Raw genomic sequence first — 22,951 nt, 5'->3', positions numbered from 1 at the left:
CCTCAGTAACGAGAACTTGCAAACAGATTTGACATTGCAGAAAGCAGCCATTCAGCCCAATTGATGCCAATACTAGCCCTCACTAGGGTCTCAATAACTGGAAACAGAATTCTGTGCCAATATTTGGTCTGAAGAAGCCTCCTACCACTAGACTTTCATTAACCCAAACTCTTCTGATTTTACCACTCTGACGTGCTACGATAGATATATCATGGTGTGTTTGTGGTAAGGTGTAGGTACATTTTATAATTCTCAATGACACGCCTTCATCACTGGTAATCAAGACGAGGCGTTATGTTCATTAATGGTCCATAAATGCAGCGAGATGCATTAAAGTAATCAATAGAAGTAGATTGCAAAACACAGCTCTTGCCCGTTTTAAATTTTTCTCTATAATTGCACCGTAACATATTTTCCTCTCAGTACTGCATAAAACGTCCCTTTTTATAAATGAAACCTTTTTGACAGTCAAAAGATCAATGAAGGCCAGAAATTAATCCTGCCAAAAATAATGGATTAATGTTTTGAAGACTGACCTTAGTTGGCTTGGCATTTTAAATTGACAGACTCCTCTGTTAAAACAGACAGAGTAATGCACTTGCAAGTATGTTAATCATTTGTCCATTATTCAGTCCATATTACAAATTGTTGTGCATCAACATCTAAACAAGTACAATGTAGATAGTTTCATCAGTGCTCATTATTGGATCAGCCTTGTGCCCTCCCTGAAGCTACTGAAACAGAAAGAATGTTTATTTAAAATATAGTGAGATCAGAATACCCTCTATTAGCGCAATTCTCTGTCTACAGGGTGACCCCCTGGTCAAGCCAAGTTTTGAATTTAAAATTCTCATCCTTAATCTTAGATCCTTTCATGGCTTCACTCTTCCCTATCTCTAAGATCTCCATCAACCCCACAACTTCCGAGATATCAAAACTCATCCAATCCCGGCCTCTTCAGCACCCCCAGTTTGAATCACTTCTCCATTGTTGGCCATGCCTTCAGCTGACAAGGCTCCTTGTAGACACCTCACCAGTCAAACTGAACCCTTTGACCAAGCTTCATTATGTGGCTCAGCATCATACCCGGCTCGCTAACACTCCTGTAAACGTTGCATTCAAGATCCAATGTAAGCTTTGTTATTGTTTCTGAGTTGTGCTGGGACAGGGATGGAGGCACTGGTGATACCAGGCTTGTTTGGTGTGTGAAGAATGCATTGCTTATTGTAGACAAGTCTCGCAAAAGACTTCACTTTGGCTATTTTTGTCAATCTGCTTTTATTTCGAGATGGGTGCACAGGACTTGTTGATTAAGCTTCTGCTAGATATCCAGCTTTGCTTGGAGAGTGCATGAGCTGCAAAAGGAGATTGAGCAGTGTAAAGTGTTGATGGGCTCTAGAATCTTTGGGCCAATCTCTGTTTTCTTAAGCCTTTATCACATACGGAATAAAATTGTGAATAAGAGCTTACATACTAGCCAGTGCTAGTGACTGTTTCCTACTCATTGGTCTCGGATGCTGCCTGACCTGCTGTGCTTTTCCAGCACCACACTTTTCGACTCTGATCTCCAGCAGCTGCAGTTCTCGCTTTCTCCAATTATAATATTCAACCAAGGGTTCCATTTCCTTCCTCCAGGTTGTCAAGGGAACACAGGTGAGCAGCCCCCGCCTGGGTTTGGCCTCAGGCCTGATTCTCTCCACTAGGTATCTGATCCAATCATCTGGCACCCTCCCCTCATTGACATTGTCAACTTCCCCACCCCTCCATCTGAACTAGATACCTTTCAACATTGTCCAGCATGACTTGAAACCTGTGCTGTGGAATCCTGCCAACTTTGCCAGCAGTGTAACTTGAAATTTGAATGCATGGAGAGTGCAGAGACCATGAAGCTGGGATACATTATTCCAATAGTATCAGGTAATTCAAAACAGGAACGGAAATTAAGGATAACCAAGGAACCACTTACAGTATGTCCATGGAATGAATTGGGCTGACGTATCTTTTGTCAGTCAGCTTCCCAATCCCATTCAGCCTCCTTGCACCAACCGTGACTTTTTGTCAACAAGAGTCCATTCAGCCCATCTCCCTCACCATCACTGCCTGCTGGTGGAGGTCCCAGCAGCCCTCAATACCCTCCCTCACTATCGCCACCTACTTTTGGAGGTCCCATTACAGTCTGGGAACGAAGATGATTCTCTGGTTGTGATTAGATGGATAAGGAGAGAACACCTTCCAATTCCATTTTGATTTAGCTCCCTCCCTCTCCCACTCTCCCCTATCTTTGATGGTTTACATTGCCCTGAATGGCCTTTGGACATGGATTAATTGGTTGCTATACATGTGGTGGTTAATAGATGGAAAAATATCACAGTTTGCTTGTAACAGCACTTCTTGACATGGAGAAGGGAAAAACATATATACAAGGAGGGAACCAAATCTGGAAATGAATGGTGAGGTGTTGGAGGATGATGATGCAAACAACCCTGTCAAAGACTGCAGACTGTTCAGGAGGGATCAGGAGGAGTAGTTTGCTTTGGTTACACAGGATGTGACATCTGGCCTTGATAAGAGCTGTTTTGGTTCTGTGACGGGGATGGGAAACTGATTGGAGGGATTTAACCACAAGTTCCAGGAAAGTTGGGAACAGATTTAGAGGCATGAACAGACCAGAAACACGCTAACAGTGGATCCCAACTAGCTTCAATCCTCCGCTGAAAGCTCCCAGACCGTTATCGTTTGTACGGAACACCTGCCAGATCAGTTATTTAAAACCTTCCTGTTTGATCTGTCATCATAAATAAACAGGCCATTGGGCCCTCAGTTGGTGAAATTCTGCCTGGACCACTTACCTATGTTTCCAGTCTTGGTGACATCCTGTAGAGTCGGCTCTGGACATTTACCTGGGATTCGCAGTGAAACAAGATAGGAATCTGTCTGAAAAACCATAAAGCTGCCTTTTCCCAGGGTAGTCTGAGCCAACTTCCAGTGTCCTGAAATATTCTCTGTTTCCTTGTGGAAAACATTGAGGTTTATGGACTACCGCCAACCCCTTAGAATTCATCCAGTCCCATGCTGAGCCTGATCTGTGTGTTAGAACAGACGGAGATATTTACCAGTTTGGGATGGGAATGAGGCAGTGATAGAGCTACAGACCTCCTGCTGTTTGTCGTTTCTTTCAGCGGTGTGTTAATGTGCTGAATTAAGAAGGGACTGCAAACGGCCAGCTCCTTGGCTGTAGACAATCAGATCTGGAAACGATTCCTGATTTAACTAAAAAAAAGGATGTGAGAATCCAACAGAATCAATGAAGACAGGGAACCAGTGAGTGACAATGGGAACAATACAAAGTGGGACAAACAGAACATCAGGAGTTGGCCTAAATGTGGTAGAGGGAACCCAAGCCATTCCCTTCTTGTAATACATTGGAACATTACAGCGCAGTACAGGCCCTTCGGCCCTCCATGTCACGCCAACCTGTCAAACCAATCTGAAGCCCATTTAATCTATACTATGTTTATCCATTGTGAACCGTTGTTGTTAAGTAAATATATTGAGCTGGGTTATTAAGTAGGGGTGGGCAAAAGTGAGGATTGTGGATGCTGGAAATCAGAGTCTAGATTAGAGTGATGCTGGAAAAGCACAGCAGGTCAGGAAGCGTCCGAGGAGCAGGAAAATCTACGTTTTGGGCAGAAGCCCGTCATCACGACTGAAGAAGGCCTTCGGTCCGAAACATCGATTTTCCTATTAAGTAGGGGTGACCAATTCTCCTGCTGGTCACGCACTTGTGTGTGTTCCTTAGTGAAATGAACACACTCAGTGGGGGACACTTCACCTGATGACAAAGTCTGGTCTTCCTCCAGCTTCTATTTTCTTATTCTCACTTGGAGTCTTTCTGATTTCTCTCTTTGTCTCCCACTGGTTTATTAACTCTGTCATGATCAGCTGTCTGCTGAACTCTCCTCATGTGCCTCTTAGCCTCAAATGCACCATTCAATGGGAACCACCTCTTCCCCACTCATTGTGTTGAGATGACGACCCATCACGCGGTCTCCAGTAGCAATTTCATATTTCTCTCAGAACCATTGACTCCTTCAAATGTTCATTTTCCACAGTCAGCATTTGGGAACTCAACGAGACCATTCAGCCTCTCAGAGCTGGTCTGACATTCAGTGAGATCATTGGCTGATTTGCGACTTAGCTCCATGTATCCACCTTTGACCCACGCCCCTTCACATCTTTGAATAACAAATACCTACCAATCTGGGAGTTAAAAGGAATGATTGCTCAAGGAACAACAGGCATCAGTGAAAGAGTTCCAAACTCCTACCAGCCGTTATGTGAACTAATGGTTTCTAATCTCAATCCTGAAAGGCCTGGCTCTGATTTTAGTTAACATTGCCCAGTTCTAGAATTCGTAACTGGCATAAATAGTTTTCTCCTTACCTAACCTATCTGTTTCACTTAACTCGATTGAAGATTTTTTGGGATTATCTCTCAAACTTCTAAATTCCAGGCAATATAATTCCAGTTAGTGTAATTTACCTCATGGAGACAAGGCATTTTCTAATAAGCCTGCTCAAACTACCTCGAAGCCAATATATTCTTCAGTGGTGCTCAGAAAAGTTCATAGACATGGTCGAACCAGGAGCAAATTAACTGCAGATACTGGACTCTGCACTGAAAACAAACAATGCTGAAGATTACAACGAGTCAGGCAGCACCTGTGGAGAGAGAGCGAGTTGTCACACCGAGAGATGAAGAGTCACCCAGACTTGAAACATGAGCATGCCCTCTCTCCACAGGTGCTGCCTGTCCCACTGTGCTTTTCAGTGGTCTAACCAGGACTTTGTATAACCGAAGCATCACTTTGACCCTCTTACACTCCATTCCTCTTCCATTCATCTTTCTGATGATTTTCTCCAGCCGTTCATAATATTTGAACGTATTGCCTTATCCTCTTCACTCATTGCCTCCTCACTTTCCACTGTGCTAACATCCCTCCAGTCTTCACATCATTTCCTGGACTCCTGAAGTGATCACCTCCTCCCGCAACCCATAGGCATTTGAAACACAGGCTCCACCACTTGATTATGAATTGCTTTGGCATCGTCTTCATTTTTGTTCCACCTTGGTAGTGTCCTGAATTTCTCCTTCATGTGTGAGTTGAAATGCATGAATGGGCCAACATGCCAGTCCTGCTGGGGATCTGCTAAAGCAGAGGATGCCATTGCTAACATGTTGCTGAGCCATCTGCCTGTGCTGGTGTTGTTTAAGAAAATGTTGTTTGGGAGAACCTCCAGCTGGTCTTTAAAAAATGTGGTAGGTCTTTTACATCCTCCCAGTGACTCCCTGACTTCCAGAGAGACACCCCTGAAAATCCAGCCCCCCCCCCCCCTCACTATTGCACAGCAATGCCTTAACTATAGAGTCGTAGAGATGTACAGCACAGAAACAAACCCTTCGGTCCAACTCGTCTGTGCACACCAAATATCCTAAATTAATTGAGTCCCATTTGCCAGCACCTGGCCCATATCCCTCCAAACCCTTCCTATTCATATACCCATCCAGATGTCTTTTAAACGTTGTAATTGTACCAGCCTTCACCACTTCCTCTGGCAGCTCATTCCATACACGTACCACTGTCTGTATGAAAAAGTTGCCCCTTGGGTTCCATTTGAATCTTTGCCCTCTCACCTTAAACCTATGCCCTCTAGATTTGGACTCCCCCACCCCAGGGAAAAGACCTTGTCTATTTACCCTATCCGTGCCCCTCATGATTTTATAAACCTCTATAAGGTCACCCCTCAGCCTCCGACGCTCCAGGGAAGATAACTCCAGCCTTTCCCGCCGCTTTCTAGAGCTCAAACCCTCCAACCCTGGCAACACTGTTATCTTTTCTGAACCCTTTCACGTTTCACAACATCTTTCCGATAGGAGGGAGACCAGAATTGAATGCTGCATTAAAAAGTGGCCCTTACCAATATCTAGTACAGCTGTGACATGACCTCCCAACAACTCTCACATGCACTCAGCTTGACATGGAGCTTGAACCAAACAATATTCTGACCCAGGGGTCTGTGTTCTCAGAACTGGGCCCATTCTGAGATTCGGTGCAGACATGTGATGAAAATTATATCCTTTAGCTTTTATGTTCTCCCCCAACTTATGTGGTTCAGATGACCGGACTCAAAACATTAACTCTGCTTTCGCCCCACAGATGCTGCCAGACCTGCTGAGTTTCTCCAGTAATTTCCCAAAATGCTGGAGACCTGCAGTTCCTTGTCTTATTTTGCAGTTCCAAAGTATTGCATTGGCTGTGAGTGCTGTGAGATATCTGGTGGCTAGATAAATGCAGGATTTTTTTTGATTCGCTGCACACTTTTATTCTCCGAGTCTTTAGGTTGAAGACAGAGCATTTTTTCAGCGGCTATATCTATAGGATTTGGCAAAATAAATCACAGAAACAATAAGAGAAACACTACAGACTAATGTCAGTATCCATCTGTCAGACAATTGTGTTCTAACATATGTGTTGACTCTCGGTGTATTTTGGGTGCCAGTTAATGGAAAACTGTTGTTAGTAATCTTTGTAGATACTTGTTACTTTTAGGATCTTTTTTTCTGAAGCAGAGGTTGTCAAAACAGAGTTATTCGAGAATGGGTGAGGTTGTATTTTTTTAATACTGCCACTTTAACTCCAGGAGTCAAGGAGGGAGGGAGGGGAGGCGACAAATATGGACTGCCGAGTAGGGAAGCGTTGGAAATAGGGATTGCACGAGAGGGGAAAGATGGGTTTTGGAAACGGGGAGAGAGTGTGAGGTGAGGGTGAAGGTGCTAATTCTGTGAAGGCTGCGTGTCAGTGACAGTGAGGTGGAGACACACAGGAGGGCGGATGGAACACAGACACTGAGCTGGGATAGGGAGCTGGACAAGGCCCATGAGGAATGATGCCGTGGAGATGGATTCAAAGTGACAACAGATCAGGGCAGACAAAAGTGAATCCAGGCCAGTGCCGAGCAGCTGAGTGCGAACATGTATTGTTATCGGGTGTTACTGCCAAATCTTGTCTCATGATGCAGTTAGCAAATGGGTTTTGCAGCCAGGAGACTGCGCTGCATATTCCAGCCTGGGTGAGCAAGGAAGCAACTCAAATCCAAGTTTGATCCAAGCCACAGAATTCCAACAAACAGATGGTTTCCTTTCTGTACCGCGACAAATAGGTCACGGCCCAAGTGAGTTGGCAAGCTCCCCTCTTGCCTCCAGCAAGACCCAGCAGCATTGAGTGAAGGAGTGGGAACTTGGTGACATGGTGTTGCAATCATCGTAGTAACAGCTGGCAAAGACAAGTCGAGAGGAAGTCACCATGGGCTGTGACCTCGCTAGGATGTAAGAGCGGAGCAGAAGCTGCTGCTGTCTGACACAACATCCCCCACATTGTAACCAGGCACTGGAGAATGTTCACATTTCAAATATCCAATCAGATTATTGCAATTCCAGTATTGAGCAAAGCTAATCTCAAATTGCTAGAAGGCAGTCTGATTGGATTTCGAAATGTTATAGCATTCCCCTCATCATTCTCCCCTTCTTCTCCTGCCCTGTGCTGTCCCATGATGAGCGTCAGTTCGCTGGGGGCCATTGACCATTGTACATGGACCTCGATTACAGAAGTTCATAGAGATCTTTGTGAGTGACCCCTGTTCTCAGCTCAGTTAGAATTAGATGTTATTGTCATGTATACTCAAGTACAGGGACACAGGAAGGCAGTGGAAAGTGTACAAAGTCCCCATTCTCCAGTATGGCCTTGGTTACAAAACCAGAATTTAACAAAAAAACAGAAGAAATGAATAGAAAAGCCAAAAGGGAATAAAACTTCCAGATCGTAAAGCCTGCAGGCTTATCTCCATTAGGATGTTCAGAATGCTCAGTCACCCAGGCCTAGCCATGGCTTGGAGTGTGGGTCAGCATCGATCAGCGGGAGGAGCCACGTTCTTGTTGCCATGGATGATGCTATCACTGCGTCCAATCACTGGCAGGACCCATGTTCTTGTTGCCGTGGACAATGCTGTCACTGCCTCTGATTGGTGGGAGGAGCCATGTTCTTGTTGCCATGGATGATGCCATCATTGCGTCCGATCAGTGGGAGGAGCTTTGCCGCTGCTGTCCCTGAATGCAAGAAGGAGCCGTGTCATTGCTGCTGCTGGCACTGCCTCATCCAACTGCTGGGAGGCTAGCGTAGCCCCATGATGGGAAAGGTGGGCTCTCACTGCTGATGTTGTGCTGATGACCATGTCCACACACCGTCCAGCAGGAGCCAGCTCACACAGGCCAGGCCTCTGGACCAGTTGTACCAGTCAGTCACTACCCCACCAATAGCAATTATACAGTCGACTCTGAACTGCCTTATAATGGCCTAGCCAGCCACTCAATTAAAGAAGGTCATCTTCTCAAGGACGATGAATGCTGACCTTGGTGGGGAAAACAACACAGTCCAGTGAAACCAGCACATGGTCATAAAACAGTATTACACTCATACCCAGGAACAGCCAGGAACAGTGCACTGAGGACAATTTTCTCACACTTCAATTCGCCACCTCATTGTACATGATTTCCATTGGCTTTGTTACATTGTGGTATACACTCCAGACCAGGCAGGCAGTACAGGACATGATGACAGTTAATGTTTCAGATTCAGCCAGGCTTTCAATGGACTGAATTCAAAGTAGTGTCTTCAGTCAGTCAGTTACATGTTTGTAATATACAACAACAGTCAGTCCACAAAGATCTCAAAGCACATGTAATCCTGTGATATTATAACAATGTAAGTAGTTAGTATTGTGAATAAACTTCAAGATGTTTACCTCAACAAGATCTCGATCTCTGGGGTATATGAGACATGAGCTAACATGTTGGACAGGTATCTGACCATATCATACTGTCATGGTGTTTGACTGAATAACCTTGCCCAGCCGAAAGCATATTTCTACACTATGTTGATATATCATCAACTGTGCAGAAAAATGAGAAAGAGAATTCCTCACTACCTGTGACCAAATTATATTAGTTGCAGTTCCCAGTGACACAATAAGTTGCTAGCTGTATCAGTGGGCTCTCACTTGCATGTTCCTCTGCTCCTTCGGTGCAGGTACCTGAAACTAACATTATAAAGTTTGAGTCAATGTTGAGTCTGCACTGAATGAACAGGTTACCTGGATAACTAATGTGATGGAGCTGGGAGGTTGGGGATGGGGAATCTCAGTCTGGGTTAATGATGACTATCAGATGAACGAGTTACCCTCAGACAGCAGCTGAGGTCAAAGTTAGGATGACTAGATATAACTGAATGCTGAAAGATTAATAATCATTTTGTCACACCACAAAGCATTTGACAAAGCATTTGAGTGTTCCACCTCCAGGGAAGTTATCGATAAAACTTCATGCTATTTACAACTATTTCTACATTCTGTGGTAAGGACACAATGTGAATATTTACACACTGCAGTGTGTGGAAAAAATGAGAATATTTACACACCGCAGTGTGTGGGCACAGTGTGAATATTTACACACTGCAGTATGTGAGGATAGTGTGAATATTTACACAACGCAGTGTGTGGGGACAGTGTGAATATTTACACACCGCAGTGTGTGGGGACACTGTGAATATTTACACACTGCAGTGTGTGGACACAGTGTGAATATTTACACACCGCAGTGTGTGGGGACAGTGTGAATATTTACACACAGCAGTGTGTCAGTGTGAATATTTACACACAGCAGTGTGTGGACACAGTGTGAATATTTACACACCACAGTGTGTGAGGATAGTGTGAATATTTACACACTGCAGTGTGTGGAAAAAATGAGAATATTTACACACCGCAGTGTGTGGGCACAGTGTGAATATTTACACACTGCAGTGTGTCAGTGTGAATATTTACACACTGCAGTGTGTGGGCACAGTGAATATTTACACACCGTAGTGTGTGGGGACAGTGTGAATATTTACACACTGCAGTGTGTGAGGATAGTGTGAATATTTACACACCGCAGTGTGTGGGGACAGTGTGAATATTTACACACCGCAGTGTGTGGGGACACTGTGAATATTTACACACTGCAGTGTGTCAGTGTGAATATTTACACACCGCAGTGTGTGGGGACAGTGTGAATATTTACACACCGCAGTGTGTCAGTGTGAATATTTACACACCGCAGTGTGTGGACACAGTGTGAATATTTACACACCACAGTGTGTGAGGATAGTGTGAATATTTACACACTGTAGTGTGTGGGGACAGTGTGAATATTTACACACCGCAGTGTGTGAGGATAATGTGAATATTTACACACTGCAGTGTGTGGGGACAGTGTGAATATTTACACACTGCAGTGTGTGAGGATAGTGTGAATATTTACACACCGCAGTGTGTGGGGACAGTGTGAATAATTACACACCGCAGTGTGTGGAGACAGTGTGAATATTTACACACCGCAGTGTGTGGGGACAGTGTGAATAATTACACACCGCTGTGTGTGGGGACAGTGTGAATATTTACACACCGCAGTGTGTGGGGACAGTGTGAATATTTACACACCGCACTGTATGGGGACAGTGTGAATATTTACACACCGCAGTGTGTGGGGACAGTGTGAATATTTACACACCGCAGTGTCAGGTCATCCTGTGAATCTCAGGGGGAGATGAGGTTGGAAAGACATTATCATTGGATTAATAATCTAGTGATCCAATTAATCTGGAACCCTGGGACGAAATCTCTCATTGGCAGATGGTGAAATTAAGTCTAATAGGGACTATAAAAACATTGTCAATCATTGGAAACGTCCATCTGGTTCATGAATTTTTTTTTCAAAGGAAAACCTACCATCCTCACCTGGGCTGGCCTACATGAGTGCAACCCGACAATGATGTGGTGAACTCCTAACTGCCCTCAGAAATGGCCGAGCAAGCCACTCTGCTGTACCAAACACTAAAATGTCTCAAAAAAGAAATGAAAGCAGACAGCTCATCTGGCATTGACTTCTTGGCCAGGAATGACAATGGCAGAAACATCCCTGTCAACCCTACATACTGCACTTTACCAACATGTGGGGGCTAGTGCAAAACTAGGAGAGGTGTCACACTCATGGAATCATACCTCACACCCCGGACACCATCACCATCCCTGCAGAGATGTGAGACACAAGTGAGGCAGCTGTACTGAGAGTCCTTAACATTGACAGTAGACCCCACAGTGTCTCCTGGCATCAGGACAAAAAAAAGCAAGGAAACCTCCTGTTGACTAACACACATAACCCCCACCCCTCCCCTCTCCTCCCCTCCCCCACCCAGCTGATGAATTAGTGCTGCTTCACATTGAACAGTCAAGGCTCAGTGCGTGACCCTCACTCTCACCGACAGAATGTACTGAACTGGAACACACACACGCAGACACGAGGGGAACATGCCAACTCCATACAGAGAGACAGTCATAGAGATGTACAGTATGGAAACAGACCCTTTGGTCCAACTCGTCCATGCCGACCAGATATCCTAATCTAAGCTAGTCCAATTTATCAGTATTTGGCCCATTCCCTCTAAACCCTTCCTATTCATATACCCATCCAGATGCCTTTTAAATGCTGTAATTGTACCAGCCTCCACCACTTCCTCTGGCAGCTCATTCCATTACACACACCACCCTCTGCGTGAAAACATTGCCCCTTAGGTCTCTCTCATATCTTTCCCCTCTCATCCTAAACCTATTCCCTCTAGTTCTGGACTCCCCCACCCCAGGGAAAAGACCTTGTCTGTTCATCTTATCCATGCCCCTCAGGATTGTATGAACTTGTATAAGGTCACCCCTCAGCCTCCAACGCTCCAGGGAAAACAGCCCCAGTCTATTCAGCCTCTCCCTATAGCTCAAACCCTCCAATCCTGGCAACATCCTTGTAAATCTTTTCTGAACCCTTTCAAATTTAACAACATCGTTCCTATAGCCGGAATTGAATGCAGTATCCCAAACATGGCCGAACCAACATCCTGTGCAGCTGCAACATAACATTTCAATTCCTATACTCAATACTCTGATCAATAAAGACAAGCATACCAAACACCTTCTTCACTGCCTTGTCAACCAGCAATTCCACTTTGAAAGAGTTATGATCTGCACTCTTTGTTCAGCAACACTCCCTCGGACCTTACCGTTAAGTGTATAAGTCCTGCTAAGATTTGCTTTCCCAAAATGCAGCACCTCGCATTTATCTGAATTAAACTCCATCTGCCACTTCTCAGCCCATTGGCCCATCTGATCACGATCCCATTGCAGGAAGCAATGGGGGGACTTCAATGTCCATCAGTGAGAGTGGCTCGGCAGCATCGTGATTGACTCAGCTGGTCAAATATGTCTGTCCTTGCCAGTAGCAATGGAGTAACCATTGCAGCATACTTGTAGAAACATAAAGATGAGAGTTCTGGTGCAGAAATGAGGTGTGGAGATTGTGTCAGTGGAGATGTACTGAGAGGCTAGTTTGAGACTGACCCATATCAAATGGACACAGTGAGCATGGGGCCGGTGCCCTTGGAGTGTGCCCAGAAATGGCGATAGTGCCCGTCATGGAACATGTTGGGATTAGGCAGCAAGCTGAATTCAGGAGGTCCACCCAGCACTGATCTTCTAGTAGGATTTCCTGACGTCGAGCTTGATTGTAAGCTGGAGGTCTGAATATTAGTGAGGCACAACGGGCTCTTTAACAATTAATGATGAACACCAATTGGCACCTCACATGACCAAGCGTGAATTGTGCCAAGCTGCCGGTGAAAACGTGGCTCTAGTTGCTCTTGAGATTGAGTTGGAGCTCTCTGACTTGTTGCCTGAGTTTTCCGCAGAGTCCATGCTCACCAGACCAGAATCGTACACCCAACATAGCTAATAGGAGAAGGAGGAGGCCAGTCAGCCTCTCGAGACTGTGCTGCCAATCAACATGATCAAAGCTGATTCTCTATCTCAATACTTGCACTTCTGCTCTCTCCCCATTCCCCTCAACATCTGCGTCATCAAGAAAACTAGTTATTTATTTCCCAAATCGACTCAATGCAATTGACTCCACAGTTCTGTGTGGGAGAGGTTTCGACAACTTCATCACTCCCTGGAAAAAGAAACTTCATCACCTTTTCCCAGGTGTCCTGCCAAACTGTGATCACGGATTCCAGATTCCCTCAGATCATGACTGGCTCCAGCCTGTCGTTCCCAGGTAGAAATGTACACGTTACACTCAGCCACTCCTTGTGACTTTCCAAACATGAATAACACTGCAGAGTAATCGACAATTCCCTCATTTACAAAAGGACAAAGACCTTAGTCCTGATGGGGGCGCTGCAGACAGTTCGACAGGATTTACGAGCTCAGATCATTGTGAGATATTCACACTGTCCCCACACACTGCGGTGTGTAAATATTCACACTGTCCCCACACACTGCAGTGTGTAAATATTCACACTGTCCCCACACACTGCGGTGTGTAAATATTCACACTGTCCCCACACACTGCAGTGTGTAAATATTCACACTGTCCCCACACACTGCAGTGTGTAAATATTCACACTGTCCCCACACACTGCAGTGTGTAAATATTCACACTATCCCCACACACTGCGGTGTGTAAATATTCACACTGTCCCCACATACTGCAGTGTGTAAATATTCACACTGTCCCCACACACTGCAGTGTGTAAATATTCACACTGTCCCCACACACTGCAGTGTGTAAATATTCACACTATCCCCACACACTGCGGTGTGTAAATATTCACACTGTCCCCACACACTGCGGTGAGTAAATATTCACACTGTCCCCACTCACTGCGGTGTGTAAATATTCACACTGTCCCCACACACTGCAGTGTGTAAATATTCACACTGTCCCCACACACTGCAGTGTGTAAATATTCACACTGTCCCCACACACTGCAGTGTGTAAATATTCACACTGTACAACACACTGCGGTGTGTAAATATTCACACTGTCCCCACACACTGCAGTGTGTAAATATTCACACTGTCCCCACACACTGCAGTGTGTAAATATTCACACTGTACAACACACTGCGGTGTGTAAATATTCACACTGTCCCCACACACTGCGGTGTGTAAATATTCACACTGTCCCCACACACTGCAGTGTGTAAATATTCACACTGTACAACACACTGCGGTGTGTAAATATTCACACTGTCCCCACACACTGCAGTGTGTAAATATTCACACTGTCCCCACACACTGCAGTGTGTAAATATTCACACTGTACAACACACTGCGGTGTGTAAATTTCACACTGTCCCCACACACTGCAGTGTGTAAATATTCACACTGTCACACACACTGCAGTGTGTAAATATTCACACTGTCCCCACACACTGCAGTGTGTAAATATTCACACTGTCCCCACACACTGCAGTGTGTAAATATTCACACTGTCCCCACACACTGCAGTGTGTAAATATTCACACTGTCACACACACTGCAGTGTGTAAACATTCACACTGTCCCCACACACTGCAGTGTGTAAATATTCACACTGTCCCCACACACTGCAGTGTGTAAATATTCACACTGTACAACACACTGCGGTGTGTAAATATTCACACTGTCCCCACACACTGCAGTGTGTAAATATTCACACTGTCCCCACACACTGCAGGGTGTAAATATTCACACTGTCCCCACACACTGCGGTGTGTAAATATTCACACTATCCCCACACACTGTGGTGTGTAAATATTCACACTGTCCCCACACACTGCGGTGTGTAAATATTCACACTATCCCCACACACTGTGGTGAGTAAATATTCACACTGTCCCCACACACTGCGGTGTGTAAATATTCACACTGTGCTCACACACTGCAGTGTGTAAATATTCACACTGTCCCCACATACTGCGGTGTATAAATATTCACACTGTGTGCACACACTGCGGTGTGTAAATATTCACACTATCCTCACACACTGCAGTGTGTAAATATTCACACTGTCCTCAAACACTGCAGTGTGTAAATATTCACACTGTCCCCATACACTGCGGTGTGTAAATATTCACACTGTCCCCACACACTGCAGGGTGTAAATATTCACATTGTCCCCACACACTGCGGTGTGTAAATATTCACACTGTCCCCACACACTGCAGTGTGTAAATATTCACACTGTCCCCACACACTGCAGTGTGTAAATATTCACACTGTCCCCACACACTGCGGTGTGTAAATATTCACACTGTCCCCACACACTTGCAGTGTGTAAATATTCACACTGTGCCCACACACTGCAGTGTGTAAATATACACACTGTCCTCAGATACTGCGGTGTGTAAGTATTCACACTCTCCCCACACACGGCAGTGTGTAAGTATTCACACAGTCCCCACACACTGCGGTGTGTAAATATTCACACTGTCCCCACACACTGCAGTGTGTAAATATTCACACTGTCCCCACACACTGCTGTATGTAAATATTCACCCTGTCCTCACACACTGCGATGTGTAAATATTCACACTGTTCCCACACACTGCGGTGTGTAAATATTCACACTGTCCCCACACACTGCAGTGTATAAATATACACTCTGTGCACACACACTGTAGTGGGTAAATATTCACACTGTCCCCACACACTGCAGTTTGTAAATAGACACATTATCTCCACACACTGCGGTGTGTAAATATTCACACTGTCCTCACACACTGCGATGTGTAAATATTCACACTGTTCCCACACACTGCGGTGTGTAAATATTCACACTGTCCCCACACACTGCAGTGTATAAATATACACTCTGTGCACACACACTGTAGTGGGTAAATATTCACACTGTCCCCACACACTGCAGTTTGTAAATACACACATTATCTCCCCACACTGCGGTGTGTAAATATTCACACTGTCCTCACACACTGCAGTGTGTAAATATTCACACTGTGCCCACACACTGCAGTGTGTAAATATTCACACTGTCCCCCACACACTGCAGTGTGTAAATATTCACTCTGTCCCCACACACTGCGGTGTGTAAATATTCACACTGTCCCCACATACTGCGGTGTATAAATATTCACACTGTGTGCACACACTGCGGTGTGTAAATATTCACACAGTCCCCATACAGTGCGGTGTGTAAATATTCACACTGCCCCCACACACTGCGGTGTGTAAATATTCACACTGTCCCCACAAACTGCCGTGTGTAAATGTTCACACTGTCCCCACACACTGCAGTGTGTAAATATTCACACTATCCCCACACACTGCAGTATGTAAATATTCACACTGTTACCACACACTGCGGTGTGTAAATATTCACACATTGTCCACACAATGCAGTGTGTAAATATTCACACTGTCCCCACACACTGCGGTGTGTAAATATTCACACTGTGTGCTCACACTGCGGTGTGTAAATATTTGCAATGTCCCGATACACTGCGGTGTGGAAATGTTCACACTGTCCCCACACACTACAGTGTGTAAATATTCACACTGTCCCCACACACTGCAGTGTATAAATATACACTCTGTGCACACACACTGTAGTGGGTAAATATTCACACTGTCCCCACACACTACAGTTTGTAAATACACACATTATCTCCACACACTGCGGTGTGTAAATATTCACACTGTCCCCACACACTGCAGTGTGTAAATATTCACACCGTGCCCACACACTGCGATGTGTAAATATTCACACTGTTCCCACACACTGCGGTGTGTAAATATTCACACTGTCCCCACACACTGCAGTGTATAAATATACACTCTGTGCACACACACTGTAGTGGGTAAATATTCACACTACCCCCACACACTGCAGTTTGTAAATACACACATTATCTCCACACACTGCAGTGTGTAAATATTCACACTGTCCCCACACACTGCGGTGTGTAAATATTCACACTGTGTGCTCACACTGCGGTGTGTAAATATTTGCAATGTCCCGATACACTGCGGTGTGGAAATGTTCACACTGACCCCACACACTACAGTGTGTAAATATTCACACTGTCCCCACACACTGCAGTGTATAAATATACACTCTGTGCACACACACTGTAGTGGGTAAATATTCACACTGTCCCCACACACTACAGTTTGTAAATACACACATTATCTCCACACACTGCGGTGTGTAAATATTCACACTGTCCCCACACACTGCAGTGTGTAAATATTCACACCGTGCCCACACACTGCGATGTGTAAATATTCACACTGTTCCCACACACTGCGGTGTGTAAATATTCACACTGTCCCCACACACTGCAGTGTATAAATATACACTCTGTGCACACACACTGTAGTGGGTAAATATTCACACTACCCCCACACACTGCAGTTTGTAAATACACACATTATCTCCACACACTGCAGTGTGTAAATATTCACACTGTCCTCACACACTGCAGTGTGTAAATATTCACACTGTGCCCACACACTGCAGTGTGTAAATATTCACACTGTCCCCACACACTGCAGTGTGTAAATATTCACTCTGTCCCCACACACTGCGGTGTGTAAATATTCACACTGTCCCCACATACTGCGGTGTATAAATATTCACACTGTGTGCACACACTGCGGTGTGTAAATATTCACACTGCCCCCATACACTGCAGTGTGTAAATATTCACACTGTGTCCACGCATTGTGGTGTGTAAATATTCACACTGTCCCCAGACACTGCAGTGTGTAAATATTCAAACTATCTCCACACACTGCGGTGTGTAAGTATTCACACTGTGCCCACACACTGTGGTGTGTAAATATTCACACTGTCTCCATACACTTCAGTGTGTAAATATTCACACTATCTCCACACACTGCGGTGTGTAAATATTCACACTGTGCCCACACATTGCGGTGTGTAAATATTCACACTGTCCCCACAAACTGCCGTGTGTAAATGTTCACACTGTCCCCACACACTGCAGTGTGTAAATATTCACACTATCCCCACACACTGCAGTATGTAAATATTCACACTGTTACCACACACTGCGGTGTGTAAATATTCACACATTGTCCACACAATGCAGTGTGTAAATATTCACACTGTCCGCACACACTGCGGTGTGTAAATATTCACACTGTGTGCTCACACTGCGGTGTGTAAATATTTGCATTGTCCCGATACACTGCGGTGTGGAAATGTTCACACTGTCCCCACACACTACAGTGTGTAAATATTCACATTGTTTCCACAAACTGCAGCGTGTAAATATTCACACTGTGCCGACACACTGCGGTGTGTAAATATTTACAATGTCCACACACACTGCGGTGTGTAACTATTCACACTCTCCCCACACACTACAGTGTGTAAATATTCACATTGTCCTCACACACTGCGGTGTGTAAATATTCACACTGTGCCCACAAACTGCGGTGTATGAATATTCACACTGTCCACACACACTGCGGTGTGTAAATATTCACACTGTGTGCTCACACTGCGGTGTGTAAATATTTGCATTGTCCCGCTACACTGCGGTGTGGAAATGTTCACACTGTCCCCACACACTACAGTGTGTAAATATTCACACTGTGTCCACACATGGCGGAGTGTAAATATTCACACTGTGCGCACAAACTGCGGTGTGTAAATATTCACACTGTCCACACACACTGCGGTGTGTAACTATTCACACTGTCCACGCACACTCCAGTGTGTAAATATTCACACTCTCCCCACACACTGCAGTGTGTAAATATTCACACTGTCATCACACACTGCAGTGTGTAAATATTCACACTGTGTCCACACATGGCGGTGTGTAAATATTCGCACTGTGCCCACAAACTGCGGTGCATAAATATTCACACTGTCCACACACACTGCGGTGTGTAACTATTCACACTCTCCCCAAACACTGCAGTGTGTAAATATTCACACTGTCCTCACACATGTGGTGTGTAAATATTCACACTGTCCCCACACACTGCGGTGTGTAAATATTCACACTGTGCCCACACGCTACAGTGTGTAAATATTCACACTGTCCCCACACACTGCGGTGTGTAAATATTCACACTGACACATTGCGTTTTGTAAATATTCACACTGACACACTGTGGTTTATAAATATTCACGCTGTCCCCACACACTGCGGTGTGTAAATATTCACACTATCCCCACACACTGCGGTGTGTACATATTCACACTGACACACTGCAGTGTGTAAATATTCACACTGTGTGCACACACTGCGGTGTGTAAATATTCACACTGTCCTCACACACTGCAGTGTGTAAATATTCACACTGTACACACTCACTGCAGTGTGTAAATATTCACACTGTCCTCACATACTGCAGTGTGTAAATATTCACACTGTGTGCACACACTGCGGTGTGTAAATATTCACACTGTCCCCATACAGTGCGGTGAGTAAACATTCACACTGCCCCCATACACTGCAGTGTGTAAATATTCACACTGTCCCCACACACTGCAGTGTGTAAATATTCACACTGTGTGCTCACACTGCGGTGTGTAAATATTTGCATTGTCCCGATACACTGCGGTGTGGAAATGTTCACACTGTCCCCACACACTACAGTGTGTAAATATTCACATTGTTTCCACAAACTGCAGCGTGTAAATATTCACACTGTGCCGACACACTGCGGTGTGTAAATATTTACAATGTCCACACACACTGCGGTGTGTAACTATTCACACTCTCCCCACACACTACAGTGTGTAAATATTCACACTGTCCCCACACACTGCGGTGTGTAAATATTCACACTAACACATTGCGTTTTGTAAATATTCACACTGACACACTGTGGTTTATAAATATTCACGCTGTCCCCACACACTGCGGTGTGTAAATATTCACACTATCCCCACACACTGCGGTGTGTACATATTCACACTGACACACTGCAGTGTGTAAATATTCACACTGTGTGCACACACTGCGGTGTGTAAATATTCACACTGTCCTCACACACTGCAGTGTGTAAATATTCACACTGTACACACTCACTGCAGTGTGTAAATATTCACACTGTCCTCACATACTGCAGTGTGTAAATATTCACACTGTGTGCACACACTGCGGTGTGTAAATATTCACACTGTCCCCATACAGTGCGGTGAGTAAACATTCACACTGCCCCCATACACTGCAGTGTGTAAATATTCACACTGTCCCCACACACTGCAGTGTGTAAATATTCACACTGTGTGCTCACACTGCGGTGTGTAAATATTTGCATTGTCCCGATACACTGCGGTGTGGAAATGTTCACACTGTCCCCACACACTACAGTGTGTAAATATTCACATTGTTTCCACAAACTGCAGCGTGTAAATATTCACACTGTGCCGACACACTGCGGTGTGTAAATATTTACAATGTCCACACACACTGCGGTGTGTAACTATTCACACTCTCCCCACACACTACAGTGTGTAAATATTCACATTGTCCTCACACACTGCGGTGTGTAAATATTCACACTGTGCCCACAAACTGCGGTGTATGAATATTCACACTGTCCACACACACTGCGGTGTGTAAATATTCACACTGTGTGCTCACACTGCGGTGTGTAAATATTTGCATTGTCCCGCTACACTGCGGTGTGGAAATGTTCACACTGTCCCCACACACTACAGTGTGTAAATATTCACACTGTGTCCACACACGGCGGAGTGTAAATATTCACACTGTGCGCACAAACTGCGGTGTGTAAATATTCACACTGTCCACACACACTGCGGTGTGTAACTATTCACACTGTCCACACACACTCCAGTGTGTAAATATTCACACTCTCCCCACACACTGCAGTGTGTAAATATTCACACTGTCATCACACACTGCAGTGTGTAAATATTCACACTGTGTCCACACATGGCGGTGTGTAAATATTCGCACTGTGCCCACAAACTGCGGTGCATAAATATTCACACTGTCCACACACACTGCGGTGTGTAACTATTCACACTCTCCCCAAACACTGCAGTGTGTAAATATTCACACTGTCCTCACACATGTGGTGTGTAAATATTCACACTGTCCCCACACACTGCGGTGTGTAAATATTCACACTGTGCCCACACGCTACAGTGTGTAAATATTCACACTGTCCCCACACACTGCGGTGTGTAAATATTCACACTGACACATTGCGTTTTGTAAATATTCACACTGACACACTGTGGTTTATAAATATTCACGCTGTCCCCACACACTGCGGTGTGTAAATATTCACACTATCCCCACACACTGCGGTGTGTACATATTCACACTGACACACTGCAGTGTGTAAATATTCACACTGTGTGCACACACTGCGGTGTGTAAATATTCACACTGTCCTCACACACTGCAGTGTGTAAATATTCACACTGTACACACTCACTGCAGTGTGTAAATATTCACACTGTCCTCACATACTGCAGTGTGTAAATATTCACACTGTGTGCACACACTGCGGTGTGTAAATATTCACACTGTCCCCATACAGTGCGGTGAGTAAACATTCACACTGCCCCCATACACTGCAGTGTGTAAATATTCACACTGTCCCCACACACTGCAGTGTGTAAATATTCACACTATCTCCACACAATGCGGTGTGTAATTATTCACACTGTGCCCATACACTGTGGTGTGTGAATATTCACACTGTCTCCATACACTGCACTGTGTAAATATTCACACTGTGCCCACACACTACGGTGTGTAAATATTCACACTGTCCCCACACACTGCGGTGTGTAAATATTTACACTGTCGCCATACACTGCGGTGTGGAAATGTTCACAATGTCCCCACACACTACAGTGCGTAAATATTCACACTGTTTCCACAAACTTCAGAGTGTAAATCTTCACACTGTCCCCACACACTGCAGTGTGTAACTATTCACATTCTCCCCACACACTGCAGTGTGTAAATATTCATACTGTCCTCACACACTGCGGTGTGTAAATATTCACACTGTCCCCACACACTGCAGTGTGTAAATATTCACACTCTCCCCACACACTGCAGTGTGTAAATATTCACACTGTCCTCACACACTGCAGTGAATAAATATTCACACTGTGCCCACAAACTGCGGTGTTAAATATTCACACTGTCCACACACACTGCGGTGTGTAACTATTCACACTGCCCACACACACTGCGGTGTGTAACTATTCACACTCACCTCACACACTGCAGTGTGTAAATATTCACACCGTGCCCACACACTGCAGTGTGTAAATATTCACACTGTGTCCACACACGGCAGTGTGTAAATATTCACACTGTGCCCACAAACTGCGGTGTGTAAATATTCACACTGTCCACACACACTGCGGTGTGTAACTATTCACACTCTCCCCACACACTGCAGTGTGTAAATATTCACACTGTCCTCACACACTGCAGTGTGTAAATATTCACACCGTGACCACACACTGTGGTGTGTAAATATTCACACTCTCCCCACATACTGCAGTGTGTAAATATTCACACTTTCCCCACACACTGCGGTGTATAAATATTCACACTGACACACTGCGGTGTGTAAATATTCACACTATCCCCACACACTGCGGTGTGTAAATATTCACACTGAAACACTGCGGTGTGTAAATATTCACACTGTGCCCACACACTGCGGTGTGTAAATATTCACACTGTCCCCACACACTACGGTGTGTAAATATTCACACTGAAACAGTGCGGTGTGCAAAAATTCACACTGTGCCCACACATTGCGGTGTGTAAATATTTACACTGTCCACACACACTGTGGTGTGTAAATATTCACACTGTCCCCACACACTGTGGTGTGTAAATATTCACACTCTCCGCACACACTGCAGTGTGTAAATATTCGCACTGTCCTCACACACTACGGTGTGTAAATATTCACACTGTGTC

This window comes from Chiloscyllium punctatum, chromosome 16, assembly GCF_047496795.1.
Source record: "Chiloscyllium punctatum isolate Juve2018m chromosome 16, sChiPun1.3, whole genome shotgun sequence".
In the NCBI taxonomy this organism is placed as follows: domain Eukaryota; kingdom Metazoa; phylum Chordata; class Chondrichthyes; order Orectolobiformes; family Hemiscylliidae; genus Chiloscyllium; species Chiloscyllium punctatum.
Note: the sequence above shows the minus strand (reverse complement) of the source record.